The sequence below is a fragment of the Berghia stephanieae genome, chromosome 1 (genome assembly GCF_034508935.2).
Source record: "Berghia stephanieae isolate SIO BIC M18660-M18661 chromosome 1, UCSD_Bste_1.3, whole genome shotgun sequence".
In the NCBI taxonomy this organism is placed as follows: Eukaryota; Metazoa; Mollusca; class Gastropoda; order Nudibranchia; family Aeolidiidae; genus Berghia; species Berghia stephanieae.
This window is the reverse complement of record NC_088360.1, coordinates 40,818,807-40,827,692: the sequence shown is the minus strand read 5'-3', so window position 1 is coordinate 40,827,692 and position 8,886 is coordinate 40,818,807.

Genomic DNA, 8,886 nt, shown 5'->3' with positions numbered 1-8,886 from the left:
GTAGTAGTAGTAGTAGTAGTAGTAGAAGTAGTAGAAGTAGTAGTAGTAGTAGTAGTAGTAGTAGTAGTAGTAGTAGTAGCAGTAGTAGTAGTAGCAGCAGAAGTAGTAGTAGTTGTTGTAGTAGTAGTAGTAGTAGTAGTAGCAGTAGTAGTAGTAGTAGTAGTAGTAGTAGTAGTAGTAGTAGTAGTAGTAGTAGTAGTAGTTGTTGTTGTTGTTGTTCTTGTTGTTGTGATGGTGTTGGTGTTAGTAGTAGTAGTAGTAGTAGTAGTAGTAGTAGTAGTAGTAGTAGTAGTAGTAGTAGTAGTGGTAGTAGTAGTAGTAGTAGTAGTAGTAGTAGTAGTAGTAGTAGTAGTCGTAGCAGTAGTAGTAGTAGTAGTAGTAGTAGTAGTAGTAGTAGTAGTAGTAGTAGTAGTGATGGTGGTGGTGGTGGTGGTGGTAGTGGTGGTGGTAGTGGTAGTAATAGTTATGGTATTAGTGGTAGTGGTGGTAGTTGTAGATGTATTAGACGTAATAGTAGTGGTGGTTGTAGTGGTGGTGGTAGTAGTAGTAGTAGTAGTAGTAGTAGTAGTAGTAGTAGTAGTAGTAGTAGTAGTAGTAGTAGTAGTGGGGGTGGTAGTAGTAGTAGTAGTAGTAGTAGTAGTAGTAGTAGTAGTAGTAGTAGTAGTAGTAGTAGCAGTAGTATTAGAAGTTGCAGCTGCAATAATATTACTCTTGCTATAAGAATATTTCATGGTTATATAAATCTTAATTACACAAATCTCATTGTACAGTGTAAAAAATCATTTTCGTCATGTCGTATCTTATGTTGATCTATAAAATGTGAATTATTTGAGTTGTACCAAGGACTTTTTAAAAAAAATTATAATTCAATCTATTAAATAACTGAAGTATTAATTAAATCTTTAATTGATTTTACATCAATATTACCACCATTATTATTATTATTATTATTATTATTATTATTATTATTATTATTATTATTATTATTATTATTATTATTATTATTATTGTTACTGTTATTGTTGTTATTGCTGTTATTATTACTGTTATTATCATTATTATTAGCATTGATTTTACTTATTTGATTTGTTGATGAACATATATTCTTGTATGAGTTTTATTGGCAATTGCCTAAAATAAACATTTTGAATTTGAATTTATAATTACTCCATACCTACAATTTTTAAACACTATTAATTTATATAATCGCTTACTACATCTTTACAAATACCTATTTAATAATATGTGTGCCATGTAATTTATACTATGTAATTTCTCTCAGTCAATTTAAAATATTATTTTACTGTATCTAATTCTTAGCTTTTTACTAAATTTATTTTCTCATACTAGTAAAAAGCCCACAATTTCGCGGGGAAAGAACTATTTTCATTCGATGTTGTACCCACCATCATATAATTAGGGCAGATTGGTAAACAGCGTTGTTTGTGTAACTTGGTACATCCTCTGTTTATTTTCTGTGTTGCCCAACATGAAGTGTAAGCCACTATAGCCTCTGACCCGTGACACAGCAATATACAATTATCCGTGTGTGAAAACAGGTTGTGGTAAGAAAATCAACTGCGAAAATAAACCTGAAGTAGCAGACTTGAGCAGAGTTGAAAGACGGTCCTGGGGAGGCTTTCCGAAAGCTCCTACAAAGGGAAACAACTCAAATAATATTCCCTCAACTAACCCCAAGAAAAAATAAAACCTAGTACCTTTAACTAACCCTAATAGTAATAGGAAAAAACAAACACCCTAGCATATTTGCTAAGACTTATGGCTAACCCTAATAAATAAACTTCATCCGATCTCGAGCTAACCCTAATAGAAAAAAACAACCCCTGACTGCTTTGCACTACTTTTCAATACTTCACAAATCATAATGGCGGCCGAGAATCAAAACAATAATCAAATTAGGAAATTTTAAACTTTCACAAATCTATCAAGGTTTGTTCTAGAGTTTTTTAAATGCTTCTATATCATGACAAATTGAATAAATAAACGCCTGACAAAAGATCAACGGCGAAATTACAAATTGAAAGAATACTGAGGATGTAGGAGCTTTCGGAATGTCTCCCCGATCCTGGGATCGAGGACTTACCTTACAGTACAGTAGTACAGTACTCTCGTGATCATGTTTTGATTGTTGATTGGTAAAATTGAGAGTTTGCCTATGATTCAAAACTATGTAATATACACTGATCTAACTTACATAAAAGAAAATGGGTGCCTTGACCATTTTAATCCTGAGGTCAAATGAAAATCTGAAGGAGACGCGAACAGTATCAAGTATTCCATCATAATAATATGTCTATTTTTCGTTTGTTCGGGATAGAAGCTAGACAGATACAATGGGTGCGATCTATATTACATTTCCATGTGCTCGAGGTCATTGGTAACATTGCAAAGTGTGCTCAAAATGACCCACATAGTGAAAAGTGTTCACATTTTAAGAATAACCAACGTTACAATTGGTCATTTTGCTCAGCATGCTACATGGGTATGTTCACAACGTTCATAAATAAAGCAGCGTGTTTAGATACATTGATAAAACTGCAATCGTTGTACAGCAAAAATTCATGTGATTGATGAATAGGTTCGACGAAAACATGAATATAGATCGCTCCCATTGACAGTTTGCCGATAACGTTTAACTAAATATTTCCCAGGGTAATAATTATCACATTGATGGCATATATATACAGTAATATTAGCAGTAATATTAGTTGATGTTGTTAATCTGTGAAACTTATTTAACATTTCTGTAAATCCGAATACCTTAATGCGATCAAGTGAATAATATCATTATGAATGCCACGATTTGCTGAAAACAAGCTAATAGGACAGCTCCTCACTCAGGAATTTCTGTATTGATGTTTATACTGGACCGATAGAGTTGATAGTGTGGCCATAAGTTAAACCTGGGTATTATCCACCCGAAACCATAACATTGAAAGCATCAAAGGGGCAATAATAATAATACTTGAGGTCATAAATAGATGAAAACTGTTGAAAACTTAGTATAGATCTAAAATCCTTAAAGTGAATAAAAATAAATAATAATGTGAAATTGAATGTAAGCTTCCTGCTGCTGTCACTAATGATTTATACTTATACCGACATCCCTTATTTATTATTTTTTGTATTGATTTTCAATTCCATTGTAGATTTCCAACAACAGTCTACACGTTTTTGTCTATTTCACTTTCTAAACTGCATTACACAGTTCCTCCCCGCCTCCCCTCTTTTCACTTAATTAATTGCGCACTTTTTAGAAATATCTAGTATTCTATTTTAATTCGTGCTTCCTTACAAAGGAGCATACTAATTTCCTGACAACAAATGTTTTGTTTATTCATCTTAATTACGCCACTACCACATTATCTCATTCATTTGAGGTGTTTCATTCATCCTGTTTTTTTTATAAAGGGGAAACCCGAAACGTTCATTTAATCTGTTTTTGTAATTAGATTGAAGCTTACATTCAAACACATTCAATTTCACATTATTATTTATTTCTTCGAGCTTCGAGCAGCTACATTTACATTAAGTGAATACATTATTTTGAATGCAACGATTTGCGTAAAAACGCCTAACTGACAACTTTTTACAGTGTCGAAATTGGTTGTTTTGGAGAGTGTTAGTGTCGTCGGTACGTATTTTATGATATCTGTTTGACTCAACGAACTTTCAAACTGACCTTAAATTATAAAAGGAAATCAAGTTATCTGTTTATCTATCTGTAAAAAATACATTTCTAATTTTCAAATCTTTCAGTAGAGTTGCGCGCCGTATAATTTTTTATTGACTCAAATAGGCACATTGTTCTCTACAAAGCTATATTTTTAAAGAAAGGATGTTGACACCAAAATGCATCTTTGCTTTTCGGTTCCAGTCAGTGCCCATGTTCCGCAGTTGTATATAAGCACAGTTTTACAAAGGTTGTGTATAATTTGATTTAATGTTTATTTTTATTTTGTCTTTTCTAATCCATATATGTAATAATTTATTTAGTGCAGCCGTCGATAAACATTTGCTTCTAGCTACATCGTCCTTGTCTCCTATTAATGATCCTACTTTTTTCAAGCCTCTCCATCCAACTTTCTTCCTTGACAGTAATAGTACATCTGTTTTGTCAGTATTAACGTACAGTTAGTGATTTTGTAAGGCTCTTTGGATGTCATTTACACTGACTTGTTTCAGGCCAATAAAGTCAATGTCGTCTGCATATGCAATTTCCATGGGGAATTCGTTTTCAATACGTGATTGGGCCGAAGGTACAGATTGACGCACATCTTTTAAAGCATTTTCTAGGTAAATAATAAATAAAACAGGGCTTAGGCTGTCTCCTTGTGGTGTACCGCTGTTGCCAAGGAATGATTTATTCTCTGAGGCACCGATTAGTTTGGTCGATATCCAGGTTTCACTTATAAGGAATATGATTAATCTAACTTCATCTTCCATAACCAAACCTTTCATAATATTTAACAAGGATTCGCAATTGATATTATCGAAGGCGGCAAACAAATCTATTCCACTTATAACTATCTCTACTTTTTCTGACAGGGTTTTGACAGCAAGCCATTTGTGGCGTCAAACTACATCTGCAGTACTTCTCTCCGCCCTGAATCCGCTTTAACTATGTGACAAATAATTTTAAACAATTGGTCTAATTCTATTCAGCGTGATCAAGGAGAGCGATTTTATAATTGTATTAAGCAGAGTAATTGGTCTCAAATTCTTTGGAGGGCCTTTTAATTTTCCTGGCATTTGTATTGATATCAGCTCCCCTTTATTAATATCCAGGTTCTGGTGATGTTCAAACGTCTGATTGAAAATGTCCGCTATGTGTTCATTTAATAAGGGTGGTCCATATTTTAGATTCAGCGCATACTCCATCTTCTCCCGGTGCTCTGTTGTTATTTAGACTTTTAAAAGCATTTCTCACTTCACTTGGTGTAATAGGTTTAAATAGTGGTCGGGGATCTCCCTCAAATGAGCTGACGTGTGGCGTTTTCTTGTCTTGAAATTGTTTTTATAGTATTCATAAAGAACATTCGAAATGTCATTGGGGTTAATAATTAATTTCGAGTCGTCCTCTATCTTCGGGTTTTCAAATGGTCTTTGGTTTATTATTCTCACAGATTTATACATTCCTTGATCGTTGTTGCATTTACTAATAGTATAAACTTGTTTATTCAACTCATCATTTCTAAGATCTAAGGAAGCATTCAATCCACAAGTGTTGGAAGATATCTGACCGTATTTGTGTGTTACAACTATTACTACTACTACTACTACTCCTACTACTACTACTACTACTACTACTACTACTACTACTACTACTACTACTTCTACTACTACTACTACTACTACTACTACTACTACTACTACTACTACTACTACTACTACTACTACTACTATTACTACTACTACTACTACTACTACTACTACTACTACTACTACTACTACTACTATTGCTACTACTACCACGTGGTATGACACTCGTCTTTGGATTGGAAGGTCCAGGGTTCTCACTACCCACACCCATATTATCCCGGTTTTTCCATACTGTCCTCCAGACCTTACATCGGATCTCCGCCGCCCATGAACCACTCAAGTGGGAAAAGATTCGGCACACCCGGCTTAAGTCTTAAACAACATGTTGAAAGCTTCCTGTTGATCTTCCACTCATTTCCCTCCTTCAAGCGGTTTCCTGTGTACAGTCGGTCGCCATGCCCTATGTCAGTTTCGGTTTCTGTATATTTTATATAAATTATTTTTTTCATAAATAAATAACAAAAAATTAAAAAATCCCTACATTTATTGAAATCGATACTACAAATGGTAGATTATATTAAAATTTTAATATCAGTTGTATATTACATAGTCAAAATACCAATCAATCAAATTATACTAATATTACAAACCGGCTACATATAGAGTTTCATCAGCACTCTGTCTCTTAGCCTATTGATAAATTAATGTCAACATTAAAAGAAGAATATTTAACGACTTTCTGGCAAGTCAAAGGATGTATAATAGAGTAAAAGATTTTATTGCATATTTCTTTATATTCAAAACCATAAAAGCAGAATTTTGGCATATTTTCTTGACTTCCCTTTGTAAAAGTGTATGACAAGCACACTGAAAATATGAATATATTGTATAAAGAAACAGGACCCAATACCAATGTCATGGTGAGATAGCTATCCAATTGTACGTAATATACGGATCTTCATAATAATGGTTTTAACTTGTACTAGATTTAGATATTAGCATGAGAAAAAACAGTTAAATAGAATCTTTAAAACCGACAGCAAACTGCTTTTAAAATTAGAAAAAGCTTGAAAGCAAAATAAGTCTCAGCTGTTTGATGAACAGGTTCAAAGAAAGTTATGATCGCTTCACCTGACGTGCAAATGCAAGACGGGATTTCTTCATGATGTCATTTTCAGCACCTAGCTCAATGTCTTTTAACCTTAAAAGAAGACGAAGAAGAAAAGAGGAAGAAGAAGAAGAAGATGAAGAAGAAGAAGAAGAAGAAGAAGAAGAAGAAGAAGGAGAAGAAGAAGAAAGAGGAGGAGGAGGAGGAGGAGAAGGAGGAGGAGGAGGAGGAGGAGGAGGAGGATGACAAAGAGGGGGCGGAGGAGTAGGAGGAGGAGGAGGAGGAGGCGGAAGCACGGGGAAGGTGTTATGTTTATGTGAAGGAAGGGCGGGGGGGGGGGAGCGGAGGAAAAGATGAATGATACATGTGTTAAATTCAAACATTTGAATACAGCTGACAATACAAAAGTTGATATAGTTCCAGTTGGAAACACTAATAACCGTACAACGCAAGGTGAAGACAATACTTGATTGCTAGAGGCTGTGTGTGGACTGTAAAAAGTAGAGAACAAAGGTGAATATTTCTCGTTTGAAATTGTATTGTTAATTTTCTTCAATACCGTTGGGCCAGTAAAACACATAAAATGATTTTACAATAAATCGTATCAGAAAAATTAAAATTGGGAGCGAAGCAAATTTCCTACGTGATTTGACCGATTGCAAAAACTAAATGAGATGTTTCAGTCAAAAAATAATAATCTAGTTAACTCCTTTTTCGTTCTGGTCGCAATTACCTGCCTTTCTTGGAGAAACAATTCTCCCATTAGCAACACATATATACAAATATATAATCAAACTAATTCCACAATGGATCGCATCAAACTGCACATAGAACTACGGGTTCTGGTGGAAGAAATGGGAATGACAGATCAAATGGAAATAAACCAGTTCATTAGGGAAGAAAAAGAAGCGGCGGATGCTAGAGAACTCGCTGAAGAAGGAAGGGAACAAGAAGAACGGAGAAGAGAAGAGAAGAGGAAAACGAGAAACGTGCATTTGAGCTCGAAATGCAAAGAGAAAAAAGCAAACAACTCAAACTCAAAATGGAGACGTGAACTAGAGCAATGTCAACTACCCTGTCGTCACCAGATAGTTCACCTAACGGTACCATACCCACGTTTGATCCCAAGCTAAACTTCCACATGGACCCATTCGACGAAAAAGACGGACCATTCATTGGATGAATACGTACACCGCTTTAAACAGATGGCAGAAAATTACAATCTAGCCCCAGACAAATGGGCGATAAAATTGTCAACTTTATTCAAAGGAAAAGCATACCAAACTATACAGCTTACTGGCACCTTCGGCAGGGAGTCATACACATAAATAAAATAAACTTTTTTCCGTCACTTTGAAGTCACCGCCAGCCACTTCATACAGTAATCGCTCCCGGCCAGCCAAGAAGCAAAAGTACGAAACATATGCTCATTTGACGGATCGACTTAGATTCTTACTTTAAAGATGCCTACAATTGTCACAGTTTGGAGAAGACTACGATCGACTCACTCATCTTATCTTGCTAGAACAAACCCTGGAGTTGGTGCCATCTGAAGTACCCAATTTTGTAAGACAAAATTAAGCCACAGCCTTAAAAGATTTTACAATGTACGCAGATCGGTATTGTATGGTCCAAGAGGAAAGCAAGGCAGAACGGAGACCTGACATGAAGAATGAAAATACAAGAGCTGCGGTACCCGAAGTTAGAAAGCCTGGAAATGGAAAAAAGCCACCACATAGGCCACAACCTGCCATACAATACAGATCAACACTTTACTCTCACTGCATGACAACAACTCACAACACAGCGGATTGCTGGACTAAAACTAAAAAAGTGACTTGCGGGAGATTATCATGGAAATCGGGGAAACTGCAACTACCCTTACCCTACAACTGCACCAATCATCGCGAATGATGAACAATGCACTGCCCTTTATGACACATGACTTGACCATTCTGCGGTTGTCCAACCGAATTTAATCAAGGCACACCTGTTGAGCAACTGGACATATAAATCGCATCGCTGAAATACCCGCCCCTTCCACTACCGATATCTCGAATAGTCATCAACAAATCCGCTTTCGTACATGGAGAAATCAAAGCCGCAGTAATGCATAATTATCTGAGCTCGATTTGTCTTCATCGTCGCACCAACCGCGCCAATCAAAGCTGTCTTGTTATCACAAGATCTCAGCATAAACAAAATGAGGACACAAACCTGACTACAAATCCAGCGCCCGGCGAAATGAAAGAGTTTCAAACCCATGACTTAACCTGACAAAATGGCTTCAAAATGTTTAACCAGGCTACAGAGTCTCCTACGCGAGGCGAGTTTATTGTTAAAATCAAACTATTATACCGAATCGCCAATGAAGGCCTCCGTCAATCTGTGTTGCCAAAGCAGTATCGGACTCCAGTCATGGAGATTGGACACGACATCGCCTTCTCTGTGATTGACTTGGAGCGCTAGCCAAGCACTCCTGAGAACGTCCGCCC